The 14797-nt window shown below is 35.4% G+C and overlaps 1 protein-coding gene across 1 annotated transcript in view; it reads left to right on the top strand.

Annotated features, from left to right (window-relative positions):
- The window catches only part of TENM4 (teneurin transmembrane protein 4), a 2614938-nt gene that overhangs the window by 913806 nt on the left and 1686335 nt on the right, over window positions 1-14797 (top strand). The gene's annotated exons all lie outside the window — the stretch shown is intronic.

Genomic DNA, 14797 nt, shown 5'->3' with positions numbered 1-14797 from the left:
TACCACAAGGATTCTCATCCTCCAGTAGACCAGTCCAAACTCATTCTCTTGGCAGTGGCAGGGTTCCAGGAGAGTAGAGATAATCAAAGTTTCTTGAGGTCTAGTCTCAGAACGGGCCAACCATCATTTCCATCACAATTTACTAGTGATTAGCTCAGAAGATCAGCTCGGCTAAAAGAGTTGCGGAAATACTCTCTGTCTCTTGATAAAAAGAGCTACAGAGTCACATAGCAAAGACAACAGCTATAGAGAGGAGTGGAAAGTTGGGACTATTTTTTGTAACTGGTCTAATACATCTTGTAAGTAAAACAAAACATGTTTAAGCAGAGTCAAACTTCTGCCCTGAGTATTTAGGATAGTACTTGGCTCAGAGCAGTAAGCTACCTGTTACCATTGGTTCAATTTGGCTGATTTATAGTAGTTATTAGAATTAGATTGATAATTGCTAAAAATCTGTTAAAAAAGAAAGAAGAGGAATGATTTGCAGGGATGCCTACAGTCAGCTAGTCAGCAGTTTTGTAAAAGAGCGAATACTCTGTGGACTGTAGCTACTTTGGTCTCTATTTTGCAGATGAGGAAAGGGAGGCTCTGAGTAGACAGAGGCCCAAGGTCATACAGGTAGTTTCTGGGAGAACCCAGGACTCAAAACACAGATCTTTTTACTTCACTCTAAACGCAGTGCCTTATCCCTGTATCCCTTTGATATTTAAGAGGCTATTTACAGTGACTTAACATCTAACCATTACCAACATGCTGGCCATTATCTTACAAAAAGGTTTTCAGGGAAGGAACATCTATGTAAGAGATTGCATTTATGTGAAAATCTCTTCCAGTTTATTCATCCTTGCAAGGACAAAATCCAATTTCTTTTGCAGCTATAGTTACTGTTTATACTTTCAATAAATTTCACATTCTCCATGTGGTTGATCAGATGCTACTTTATATCGGAATGCCAATTAAAAGACTGAAAAGTTTATTCTCTAAATAAATACTACCTGAAGAGTGGAGAGGGGAAAGTTGTCCTCCTCCTGAAAAATTTCAGCTTTTTGTTAATCCAAGGAGCTGAAAATATTTCAAGTCAAACATGGTCAGCTACCATCTGGCTGAGTTAGAAATTTATTTAGTAATCTCCTTATCAGCCAAACAGCTGGAAGTCTAGATAAGTCCTGTGGATAAGAAGCCAGTGTCAACTTGTTTCCAGATAATAGCAGTGGGAAAAAATATATTAGAAAAGAAGGAGTCATCCGTAGGAATTAATTTGGGAGTTTTGTTGGCATGTACTGAACTGACAGTACTGGTGAGTTTATCATCCATTGAACCAACTGGAGAACTGAAGGCTACTCCGTGTGTCATCTACAAGGTTGTGTTATTTCAGTGTGTGGTTTCCAAAGTGCTTTTCTGCTGGGAAGGAGTTTCTTCAAATCTCTAAAAAGTGACACTACTATATTTTGCTTTCTGCAATAGATGTGTCACTGCAAACTTGCACACAAATTGATTTTTTTTTCCTTTGTAAATGGAAACCTAATTGAAATACACTAGGGGGGAATTTGCTAGTTAAAGAAATCCTTGTGTAGTGGGAAAATTGCTTTTTCTCTTGAGAATAAGTACTCCTTAATGTATCTTTTGTGAATTTAAATTTTCATGCAGTGAGTTTTGTATAGCTGAGCTTATCTAGGTACCTTAGGGCACTTGGAAAAAAATTCATTAACATCAATTTAGTAATAAGACTCTTCTGAATGCCTCCCACACCCCCAAACCATGTGAGAATTTTGCAGCTTGAAAGCATTACACATTATTTAAGTGAATGAGTGACAAATCATGTCACTTCCTTGAGTATCAGTTAACTTATGTGTATGTATCCAGTAAGCAGGTTGTTATTGTCACTTTGTTGTCATCCTTTGTGCTTATCCTCTCTGAGAGAGCCCTCCATTCATTCCCTCTATGAGTCAGGGGCCAACCCTAGGCAGGAGGCAAGGAAGGCAGGGTCTGCAACTCTTTGCAGCTTTCTCTTTCCCTGGAGTAGTCATTTCTTTTTGTCCTATAGGTTGTCTAATTGCATTCTATTTTTTTTTTTTAATTGAAGTATAGTCAGTTACAATGTGTCAATTTCTGGGGTACAGCACAATGTCCTCCCCCAAACACATTCGTTTTCATATTCTTTTTCATGAAACGTTATTGCAAGGTATTGAATATAGTTCCCTGTGCTATACAGAAGAAATTTGTTTTTTTACCTATTTTTATATATAGTGGTTAACATTTGAAAATCTTTAATTTATCCCTTCCCATCCCCTTTCCACCCGGTATTGGTAAGATAGTTTCTGTTGTAATTTCATCATGGCAGTAGTGTTTCTGTGTTGTCTGGGGATCTAAGGTCACTGAGCCTAAAAGAGACAGGTGAGCTCCTCATCCTGAGACCAGTGATGTGGGTGCCATTCCTTTTTTGCATTTACGTGATCAGGCTTTGAAGTAATAATCCACTGCTCCAGTTTACTAATGGTATGAGTTGAGGTGAGTTATTTAGCACACTTTGATTCTCAGTGTTCTCATTTCTAAAGTGGACTGAAACAATCTACTCTTACAGTTGTTGAAAGCAGTAAATGAAATAATGAGTATAAAATATTTAGAAGAGAACCTAATACAGAGGCAGCACATGATAAATGCTGGTGGTTCTTATTTTCAGGAGGGACTGTTTACATACCCCAGATGCAGATTTCCAGTTTCTCAATTATCTGGTAACTATTTCCTCAAAGAGATTCTGAAATTGTTTTTATTTCACATTTTCACCCTCAGGCATCTATAATGACATACATATATTAGCAGTTCTATTTGCTGTGATTTTTTAATTGAAGTGTTCATTATTTGCATTATTAGTTTTAGGCGTGTAACATAGTGATTCAACATTTTTATGGATTATGCTCCATTTAATGTTATTACAAAACAATGGCTTTATTTCCCTGTATACATACACACACACACACCATAATTTATTCACTCATCTGTTGATGCACACTGAGGTTACAATCTTGGCTATTGTAAATAATGCTGCCATGAATTTTGGGATACATGTATCTTTTTGAATTAGTGTTTTCATTTTCTTTGGACATATACCCAGGAGTGGAATTTCTGAAACATATAGGAATTCTATTTTTAGTTTTTTGAGGACCCTCCATACTGTTTTCTACAGTGGTTGCACCAATTTACATTCCCACCAATGGTGTACAAAGATTCCCTTTTTCCCACATCCTTGCCCACATTTGTTACTTGTATACATTTTGACGATAGCCATTCTATCAGGTATGAGGTGATACCTCATTGTGGTTTTGATTTGCATTTTTCTAATGATTAGCAATGTTGAGAATCTTTTCATGGAACTGTTCATCATATGTATGTCTTCTTTGGAAAAAAATTGTTCAGCTCTTCTGTCCATTTTTCATTCATGTTTTTTTTTTATATTGAGTTGTATGAGCTGTTCATATAGTTTAGATATGAACCCCTTATCAGTCATATCATTTGCAAATATTTTCTCACCTTCAGTAGGTTGTCTTTTCATTTGTCAATGGTTTCCTTTGCCTTGCAAAGGATTTAAATTTAATTAAGTCCCAGGTGTTTATGTTTTTTGTTTTTTGGGTTTTTTTTTTTCAGTTTTCTTTAAGAGACAGATCCAAAAAAATACTGCTATGATTTATGTAAAAGAGTGTCCTGCCTATGTTTTCCTCTAGGAGTTTTATGGTTTCCTGACATATTTAAGGCTTTACTCCATTTTGACTTTATTTTTGTATACAGTGTTAGAGAATGTTCTAATTTCATTCTTATACATGTAGCTATCCAGTTATCGCAGCACCATTTATGGAAAAGACTGTCTTTTCTCCATTGTGTAGTTTAGCCTCCTTTGTTGTAGATTAATTGACCATGAGTGCATAGGTTTATTTATGGGCTCTCTGTACTGTTCCATTGATCTATGTGTCTGTTTTTTTGTGCCTGTACCAACTATTTTAATTATTGTAGCTTTGTAGTATTGTCTGGAGCCAGGGAGTATGATTCCTCCAGCTTTGTTCTTTCTAAAAATTGTTTTGGCTATTTGGGGTCTTTTGTTTTGAAATTTTAAAAGTATTTGTTCTAGTTCCGTGAAAAATGTCATTTGAATTTTGATAGAGATTGCATTGAACCTGTAGATTGTTCTGGGTAGTATAGTTATTTTAACAATATTGCTTCCTCCAATCCAAGAACAACGTATATCTTTTCATCTGTTTGTGGCATCTTTGATCTCTTTTATTAGTGTCATATTTTTTTTCTGAATACAGGTCTTTTACCTTTTTAGATATGTTTATTCCTAGGTACATTTTTTCTTTTGATATGATGGCAAATGGGATTGTTTCCTTAATTTCTCTTTAAGGTACTTTGTTGTTACTGTATAGAAAGGCAGCAGATTTCTGTATGTTAATTTTGTATCCTGCAACTTTACTGGAACTCATTGATGAGCTCTAGTAGTTTTCTGATGGCATCTTTAGAAATTTCTATGTATATATAGTATCATGTGATCTGCAAACAGTGACAGTTTTGCTTCTTCCTTTCCAATTTGGATTTTTTTTACTTCTTTTTCCTCTCTGGTTGCAGTGGTTAGGAATTTCAAAAGTCTGTTGAGTAAAAATGTCAAGAGGGGACATCCTTGTCTTGTTCCTGATCTTAGGGGAAATGTTTTCAGCTTTTCACTATCGAGTACGATGTTAGCTGTGGGTTTGTCATATATGGCCTTTATAATGTTAAGGTATGTTCACTTTGTGCCCACTTTCTGGAGAGCATCATAAATGGATGTTGAATTTATTAGAAGTTTTCTTCTGCATTTATTGAGATGATCATATGGTATGTATTCTTGAATTTGTTAGTGTGATGTATCACACAAATTGATTTGCAGATTTTGAAAAATCCTTGCATCCCTGGGATAAATCCCTCTTTATCATGAAGTACAATCCTTTTAATGTGTCATTGGATTCTGTTTGCTCATATTTTGTTGAGAATTTTTGTACCTATGTTCATCAATGATATTGGCCTTTAATTTTTTTTTTTTTTTTTTGGTTTGCTTTTTGTCTGGTTTTTGTATCAGGGTGATGCTGGTCTCATAGAATAAGTTCAGACTTGTTGCTTTCTCTGCAGTTTTTTGGAATAGTTTGAGAAGGATAGCTGTTAACTCTTCTCCAAATGTTTGGTAGAATTCATCTGTGAAGCCATCTGGTCCTGGACTTTTGTTGGGAGTTTTTCAATTATTGATTCAGTTTCATTATTGGAGTTTGACTTGTTCATATTTTCTATTTTTTTTCTGGTTCACTCTTGGGAGATTATACCTTTCTAAAACTTGTCCATTTCTTCTAGGTTGTCCAGCTTACTGGCATACAGTTATTCATATGAATTTTAATAATATACTTCCAGTCTGAAAACATGAAATTTATTTATTTTCATTTATTTGTATCATTTTTTTTCACATTCTTTCATCAATGTTTTAATAGTTGGCAGAGTATAGGTCTTTCATGTTCTTGGTTAAGAAGATGAAAAATATGACATCAAAAACACAAAATGTGGGGGAGGGAATTTTAAAAATGTAGATCTTTTGTGTTTGAACTTAAATGACTACCAGTGTACTGTGTTTGAACTTCAGTGATTTTTCATGTTTGTGTTTAACATGCTTTTTGTAGTTTAATTACTTTTTGTAGTTTCTTTTACAATTGGGTTTTGTCTTTTATGTTTGCATTAGCTTATGAAAGTGGTTGATCTTCAGCCTTTACTATATATTTGCCTTTATTTGTGTGTGTGTGTCTGTTTCTTTCTTTCCTATAGATTCTTACTTCTTGTTATATTCTATTATTTTCCACTTAGAGAGGACCCTGTACCATTTCTTCTAGGTTGAGTATTGATGAGCTCTTAACTTCTTTACATGTCTGAGAAGTTCTTCTCTCTCCTATTCTAAGTGATAATCTTGCCAGGTGGAGCATCCTACATGCAGGCTTCTTCCTTTCAGCACTGATTATATCATGCCACTCACATCTAGCCTGTAAAATTCCTGCAGAAAAATCAGCCGAAAGCCTTATGGCGGTTTCCTTGTATATAACTTTTTTTTTTTTTTAATATTGCTGCTTTTGGAATTATCTGTAAGTTTTGCTACTTTAATTATGACATATCTTGGTGTAGAACTCTTTGGGTTCATCTTGTTTGGGTTCATCTCTGTGTTTCCTCTACCTGGATATCTGTTTCATTCATCAGGTTAGAGAAGTTTTCAACCATATGTTCATCAAATACTTTTTTGACCCCATTCTTGCTCTCTTTTCCTTCTGAGACCTCCAAAATGTCAATATTGGTATGCTTCGTATTATGCCGGAGATCTCTTAAACTGTTCACTTTTTAAAAATTTTTTTTTTCTTTTTTCTGTTCTGATTAATTTCCACTATTCTGTCTTCCAGATCACTTCTGTGTTTTTCTCTATCACCTACTTTGCTGTTAATTCCTTCTAGTTTATTTTTATTTCAGTGGTTGTATGCTTCTGTTCTCACTTAAAAAAAAAAAACTATTTTCTAGCTCCTTGTTAACATTCTCACTGTGTTCATTTATTCCTATGTCAGTTAGCATTCTTATTACTACTGCTTTGAATTCTTCATCTGGTAAATTTTTTATTTCATTATTTGTGTTTTCAAGGTTTTTCTCTTGCTATTTTGATCGAGACTAATTCCTTTGTCTTCTCATTTTGCTTGATTTCCTTTATGTTTATGAAATTAGGTGAAACAGTTGACTATTGCACCCTTGAAAAGTGCCCTTATGTGAGAGTGCCCGTTTACCGTCTGTATGTGTCCAGTGGTTTTGGTGGGAGAGTTGGATTTGATGTGTACTGAAGTCACATTTTCCCTTGGAGTGTGCTGGCAGTTAGGTGTTAGGTGTTAGGGCTGGAGATGGAGAGTTAGGACTGGAGCCAGGTGGGAGCCAGTGCTTCCCATCTGCTCAATGGCCATCACTGCCCTGCTGGGGCAGGGTCGTGCCCCAAGTTGCTGGAGAAGAAATGCTGAAGTTTGAGTTTGAGCCAGCTCTGTTCCTTTTGAGTGTGAGTGAACCTTCCTACAAGCCCTGGCGCACTTGTCTCAGTGGAGAGCAGTGCTGGAGAAATGTGGGCCGTGAGGGTTCTCAGCACGTGACAGGGTGAGGGCTGCCGTGGCCCAGCCACAGAGCTCAGGGTTGCTTCTGATTTGTGGCTTGTGCACAGGCTCCTACCCCATTCAGATGCCGCTTTAGGTCTGCGTCTCCCCTCTCCCTTACCGCCAGTCTCTCCTCTTAGCCTCTGCCATTTCCCCCCTGATTTGGAGCTGCACCACAGAGCGGGTAGGGCTGTATGTGCTCTCTGCATGTGTCAGGGAGTGGGCTCTGGTGGTTTGGCTGCAGACAGGTCAGGGGTACTTCTAATGTGCTGCCTGTTTAAGTGCCAGAAATGGCTGTCCCTGCCTTGCTCCAAATCCATTTCAGATCTGAGCCACTTCTGTATCTCAGAGCCAAGCCTTTCCTCGGTCACAGTAGCCCTCCAGTGTGGAGAAGCGACGTGAAGTCAGCAGGGCTGAAGCGCTGGCTGGGCTCAGGCTAGGCATATGCCTGGGCCGTCACAGGAAACCATTCACCTGCTCAGTTTCACTGCCCTCTCTTCCCTACTTTGTGAGCCATCAAACATGTGCGCACTTCTACTGAGCAGAGTCCAAGCTTCCCACAGTCCATCTGTTAGTCCCACTGACCACCCCCCTAGCCAATGGGGCTCATCTTCTCTGTGTTGGATGCCAGAACTGAGGTGCCCTATATGTGGCTCAAACTGCTCACTCCCCAGGAAGTGTCCTCTCCCACGGGCATAGGTCCTGACTTGATCTTCTCTTCCCTTCATATCTGATTCCGTTTGAATCTTTGAGACTTGGTTATGCAGGAGTCTTTCTGCCAGTTTCCAGTCAGTTTCCAGTGAATATTGTTCCTCATATAGATGTATATTTGATGTGTTCATGGGTTAAGATGAGTTCCATATCCTCCTACTCCACCATCTTAGTCTCATCCTGCAGTGACTTTTGAACAGTCTTTTATACATCTCATGGTCTTCTTGAAACAGAGACCTGTTGAATCTTGCCAGAGAAATATATTTAAAATTAAAAATGAATATGCATTCCTCTACTCAAAATTTCACTGATTTCAGGGCTATTTTTGATCCTGTCCCTTCTGGCCTCTCTAGTCTCCTTGCTTACATGTTTTGTAACCCTGATCCAAACTCATTGAATGATGTATGTTTCTCCAATGTGTCTTCCTCTTTCGAACTTCAGTGTTACGCATGGTTTATTTTGGTTGTATTTTCTCCTCTCATTATCTCCATAACCTCCTTTAAAGTTCACCCTTTTGTGGACTCACACTTACTGTAAAAAGCTTGTTCTTCCTCCTGGAGCTCTTCCTGCACCATTTATGGATCAACCTGACATTGAACTTGACAGCCCACTTCATTACACTCTCACCTTTTAATGCAGGGGCTGTCTTTACTAGATTTTATATTGCCAGTGACTAGCACAGTACTTGGTCATACTGAGTTCTCACTCTCTCTTATTTTCCCCTTTCTTCTCTTTCTTTGTGTGTGTGTGTGTGTGTGTGTGTGTATGTAAACGTGTATACACACGTATATTTTCTTTTAATAAAGAAACGAGTTGTTCAATGTCATGCAGACCTTTTTTTTCACTCCTCTAACAGTCACCATACTCCAGGGTAAATACCACATAATGTAAACAAATTAGAGCAGTTCTCACCTTACTATTTAGTTTGTGGACACATACTCCCAGGGAATAGGCAGATACTGGAACAGACATTTTCTCTAAATAGTACAATATGCATTCACAGTTGAAAAATCAATACACCATTTACTGAAAGAGAGTTAGCTTTACCTGTTTTGTGCGCTGTATTACAAATGACTTTACACAAATATGATTGAGCCCAACCTTCTAATTTGTAAATATTGTTCAATAAAATTATTTCTCATCCATACTAAGAAATAAAACCTCAATAAACAGCATGGATCTTGAGATTTAGTTCAAGAAAGGATCTTTAATAAAATGCCTTCGTTTAGATTCTTGGGAATTTCAGGCAGTTATCCATGCATTGAAGGTGAACCTAGGCTAAAATGTTTAAATGAATAACTATTGCTAGAAATGCCATTGAAAACAAATAGGTTCAAATTCTTTGTAAGAGTTTTCTATTATAGTTCTTAATTTTGCTTGTAGCAGGCTATTATGACTATAGTTTTTAAACAAGGTATGGAATAATACAAAATAATCCCATAAATTAGTCTTTACCTATAGAATATAAATAATTAGAAATAATTTTCAAAACTAACTTCCCTAATGACATTTTATTTTTTAAGTTTTAACATTTTTTATTTTAATTTTTTAATTGAAGTATAGTTGATTTACAATGTTAGATTCAGTTGTACAGCAAAGTGATTCAGTTATACATACACATACATAATATTTTTTCTTTTCAGATTGTTTTCCATTATATGTTATTACAAGTAATTGAATATAGTTCCCTGTGCTATACAGTAAGGTCCTTGTTGTTTATCTATTTTGTAAATAGAATATATGTCTGTTAATCCCCAACTCCTTATTTATTCCTCCCCACCCTTTCCCCTTTGGTAACCGTAGTTTGTTTTCTATGTTCGTGAGTCTGTTTTTAGTTTGTGAATAGAATTTGTATCATGTTTGTTTTTTTTTTTCTTAGGTTTCACATATAAGTGATATATGATATTTGTCTTTCATTCTTTTTAATGGATGAGTAGTATTCCATTGTGCGTGCGTGCGTGCGTGTGTGTGTGTGTGTATGACACCTAATGATATTTTAATCTTAAAAACATCAGTGACAACCAAGGAAGCTTTACAATACGCACAAAGGTATGTGTGTGGATGTGTGTGTTGTGTCAGTAGTTACCTCTTCATCATGCTATGGCTCATGTAATAGTTTTGTATTGTTCCTTCCAGCCTTTGCCTGCAAGCATGCTTTTAAGCATACTTACACTCTTATTGCCTATGCAATTTGGGACTATGAGGTTTTTAGATTCTTTTCACGTTAAAGTTATGTTATAGATCCAGAAGTATTTCTCTGTTATTCTATGAGTATCTTAATAAATAGAACATTAACAGTACTATTGAACTTTACTTCTAAATTATCTTTCAGAAGTAATTAAGCTTCTGATTTAGATTTACTACATTTGTGTGCCTTTTTTAGGAAATTTATATAAGTGTGTCATACTGAACATATTTTTCTCTACTTGTTTTTTCATTTAGCATTAGCTTTATGAGATTCATACATGGTGAAGTATGTTTATTCATTATCAGCTCTGTACAGTATATATGAAGCTTCAAATTTACATGAAAATGGAAAACTATTTTCTAAAATAGTTATACCAAACACACCTCTGTTAGCATAACATAATTTACTGTGCCCAGGTAATTGTGCTAATGCTGACTCTTATCAGACATACTAAATGAAAATAATTAGTATCTACTTGTGGTTCTGATTTTTATTTTCTTTTTTATTAATGAAGGTGAATACTTTTTTGTATGTAGTGATTAGTCTAGTTTCTTATTTTGTAAAATACCTATTTATATCTTTAGCTCTTCCTTCTATGCTTTGGCTGCCTTTTTCTGACAGTGCTAGTAGTACTTTATGTTTTATGATTAATCACTTAATCTTTTCAGGTTTGAGGCTTTCATTTGCACTCTTTCTATGATAACTTTTGCACACATTTTTAATTTTAAGTAGTTGAATTTATCATTTTTTCTTACAAATCTTGTTCTATATGCCTTATCTTAATAAGTCCTTTCTTACACTGAGGAGGAAAACGTAGTCACCCATATTTTCTTTAATAATATTAAAAGTTTTCTTTTCAAATTTTAATTTTATAATCTGTCTGGAATTGCTTGTTTGTATGATGTGTGATAAGGATTACATTTTTTCACTGTAACCAGTTTTACTTGAAATACTCCTGCATTTCCTACATAATATATTACTTTCTCAAATAACCTATCCTGTCATTTCTATTATATATAAAGTCTCCCATATATTCATGGGTTTATATTCTGGGTTATCTATTATGTTTTATTATTTCTCTCTTTCTACATTAGATCCTCTAACAATCCATCCATTTATCAATTATCAAGGTTTTAGAGTAAGTCTTGATACATGAATGGGGAATATCCTTCTATCTTATTTTGTTTCAGAGGTGGGCAGGTCATTCTAGGCCTCTGCTAATTCATATAAATTAATGTAATCAATTTGGACATTATGAATTAAAGTCTATATGGTTTTTATTTGGGATTATATTTTATCCATTGATTTATTTGTGGAGAACTGGTGTCTTTAAATTACTGAGATTTCTCCATGAATAAGTCACACCTCTGCATTTATTTAGATATTTTGCAGTCTGCTTTTATTTCCATTGAAGTATAACTGACATACAATAAATTACACATATCTAAAGTGTGCAGTTTGATAGAACTGGACATAACATATACACCAGGAAACCACTACCACAACCAAAATGATGACCACATCCATCATCTGCAAGGGTTTCCTCCTGCCACTTATCCCCCCTTCCATCTTCAACATGTTTTTAATTTTCTCCATGTACGTCCCACGCTGTTACTATAAAATGCTTTAGTGTTTTCTTGGTTTGCTTCTTATTAACTCTGTAATTTAGACATGCTAGTGCTTGTTATCATCATCATTATTATTAAAATGTTTAACACTGTTTAGATTTTACCTTCATGTCTATTTCAGGGTTTTGTTTTTCTTTTTCCTCTCCATTATCTTCTTTTATAATAGCCCTTCCCTTTGGAATTACTTTAATTCTTCCCTAAGTACATCCTTTTGGAGATTTCTTTAGTGAAATCATGTTGGTTTTGTCTGAAAATATTTTTATTTCATCTTTGTCCTTAAAGATAGTTTTTGCTGAGTGTTCAATTCTTATTTAGTATCTATTTCTCTTACCTTGTTAACGTATTGTTCGTATTTCTTGTGATTTTAATTGTTGCTGTGGAGACGTCTACTCTCCAATTGTTTTCCATTTAGGCAACCTGTCTTCTCTCTTTTTACTTCTAGCTTATTTGTCATTAGTGGTCCACAGTTTTATTCTGATGTGTATAGATGTGAATTGCTTTTTACTTACTCTGTTTGAGATAGTGTTTATTGACTCTAATAATGTGTGTCTTTTCATAAATTCTGTAATGTTTTCAGCTTTTGATTCTATAAATATTACTTCTGTGGTTTTTCTATTACATTCCTCTAGAATACCAATTAATGTGTAGCTTTTAATTCTATGATATATACTCCATAATGACTTTTTTTAAAAAAACGTTCTATCTCTCTAACTCCTTGGACTGCATTTTTCAAATTTTTTATAGTCTACTTTTCAGTTTGTTAACATTCTCTTCAGCTATGTTTAATCCACTGTTTAATTCCCTCAGTATTTTAAAATTCAGTGTATATAATTAAATCTAAGCTTTATTTGTTTCTTTTATAAAATTAGCCAATCTATTTTAACAGTCACTGTCTCTTTCTTTGAATCCATATTTTATATGTTTTAATGTTTTATTAGATATTTTATTTTCTATATCTGATATTTCTAATATCTGAAGTCCTTAGGGTCCAAACATATATTGCTGAGTGTTTCCACTCATAGTTGTTTACAAAGGCTTTTCATTTTCTCATGTATTTAGTGATTTAATATTTTGAGCTCATCTTTGACCTAATATGTACAAGTCCTAGGGGTCCTCACATACGATTTCTTTCCTTCAAAGAGAATTTACATTAGTTTTTGCTATGATGCATAAATTATAAGTAACTCCCAGGAACACCACCATTTAATTTCCTCACTTGGTCTCCCTCAGACCACACAGCTGTTGGAAATCCGACCCCAAGCCCCATCACAGTTAAGCCTGCAGATGCAGGCTCTCCGAGGACTGTGCTAATGTGGGTGTTTTTGTTACTATTTCCTACTTAGCACTAAGACATTACAGACACCGTTTGGCTACAGCATTCACAATAGATGGTTTTTCCTCCTAGCATATTGTTTTGCTTTTATGGGTCTGATTTATGGCTGGGTGGGGGTAGGATATGGATTTACGCCCCTTTCCTCGCTGCCATCATCAAAGCTCAGGGGCCTACTCCTTCACTTCCAGGGTGGCATCTGTTCACAGCAGCTCGAATGTTCTGGTATTGACATATGACTCAGGGCAGCCTACACTGTGAAATTTGCTTACTCGGTTCCTTTCAGCTGCTCCTCTTCCTTTTCTTTTCTTACCTTTTTCTTTCTCTCTGGATCTTGGAGGCTTTTCTTACTATTTTTTCTGAGTTCAACAGAAAATATCATTAAAAGTCTGTTTAAATATCTGACATCTAGATGTTCTAAAACCAAAGGGCTTTTCAAAAATATTTTATCCTCAGTACTGGCTAGACATACATTTTCAAATTATTAATATTAAACCATTAATATGTTACATTTTCTAATTACTATATTTAATAGCCTAAAATAAATATTCAGTTGACCAAATTATTTTCAAGTACCTATTAGTAGATTTAATATCTGTCTTGTGTGTAATAAAATTGCTGTTACTGATGCATTTTCCATTTTATCATAATTTTATCTGATAGGTCTTATCCTATTTTACCTCCTTTTTACGCTTCCCAGTGCATCATTAATTTCTGTCAACTTTGGGAATATTGTGATCCACTTTAAAATTTCTCCTTTGTATTCATAGTGTTTAATTATCAAGGATCGTTTCCTGGTCATTGTCTTTACGTACTAATGAGTGAGGTGCAAGCATGAAGAAATGTTAATCTAATAGCTCCATCATGCTTTTTTATGAACCTGCTCCTTGGATTTGGTTTTTATCAAATATAGTATTCACTCTATCGTATCATTGTCATTTAAGAAACTCTTACATATTCTTTAATCTACTTATTTCATCTTCATCTACTTACTACTTATCTACACATTTCAATCCACTTAATTCAGCCAGCAGCGTCACTGAACAATTACCAGTAGCCTAACACCTTACTGAGCCAGCTGCGTGCTTTCACAGCCACCACTTGCTTTGCACTGGTGGCCAGGAAGGCTTCCACAACACATCATGGCATGGGATGAGGAATGGGCATTATTCACTTAAAAAACAAGGTTCACCAAGAAGTTAAGACATGGGTTCCCAAATCTATCTTTATCCTCATGAAAAGATACACTGGGATCAAAGGCCCGTCCTAGACATACTACATGTATACCTTCCAGGACAGGGACCTAGATCCCCTCAACTATTTTTTTTTTTTAACTATAATTATGAGAAAATGGCCTCATCAGTGGGTGAAAAAAACAATACTAGGGCACCAGGTAGTCTGAGTTAACATACCATCTCTTTGAAGATTTGCCTGGAAATGCCAGCTGCCCCATTGTGGGAATGCTATAAACCCTCCTACCAGAGAAAGGAAGCCACCGGTCTTTCACAGGTAGGTATTACATACTTCGGATGTGATATTTCACAACTTACCGCTAAAAGGAACGGTGGTAAAATATCACATCCTAAGTATATAATATAAAAACTTTGGGGGAAAATTGAACTAATATTCGTTAACACCTGTCACAAACTAGACATCTAAAATACTCCATCTCATTTAATATTCACATTACTTCTATGAAAGATTAATGGCTTCCTTATATTAAGGTGATACGCATTTTCCAAATGAGAGTTAAAATTTCCAAAAAGTG

This window comes from Camelus dromedarius, chromosome 12 (genome assembly GCF_036321535.1).
Source record: "Camelus dromedarius isolate mCamDro1 chromosome 12, mCamDro1.pat, whole genome shotgun sequence".
Classification (NCBI taxonomy): Eukaryota; Metazoa; Chordata; class Mammalia; order Artiodactyla; family Camelidae; genus Camelus; species Camelus dromedarius.
Note: the sequence above shows the minus strand (reverse complement) of the source record. Positions and strands in the feature narration are given on the sequence as shown.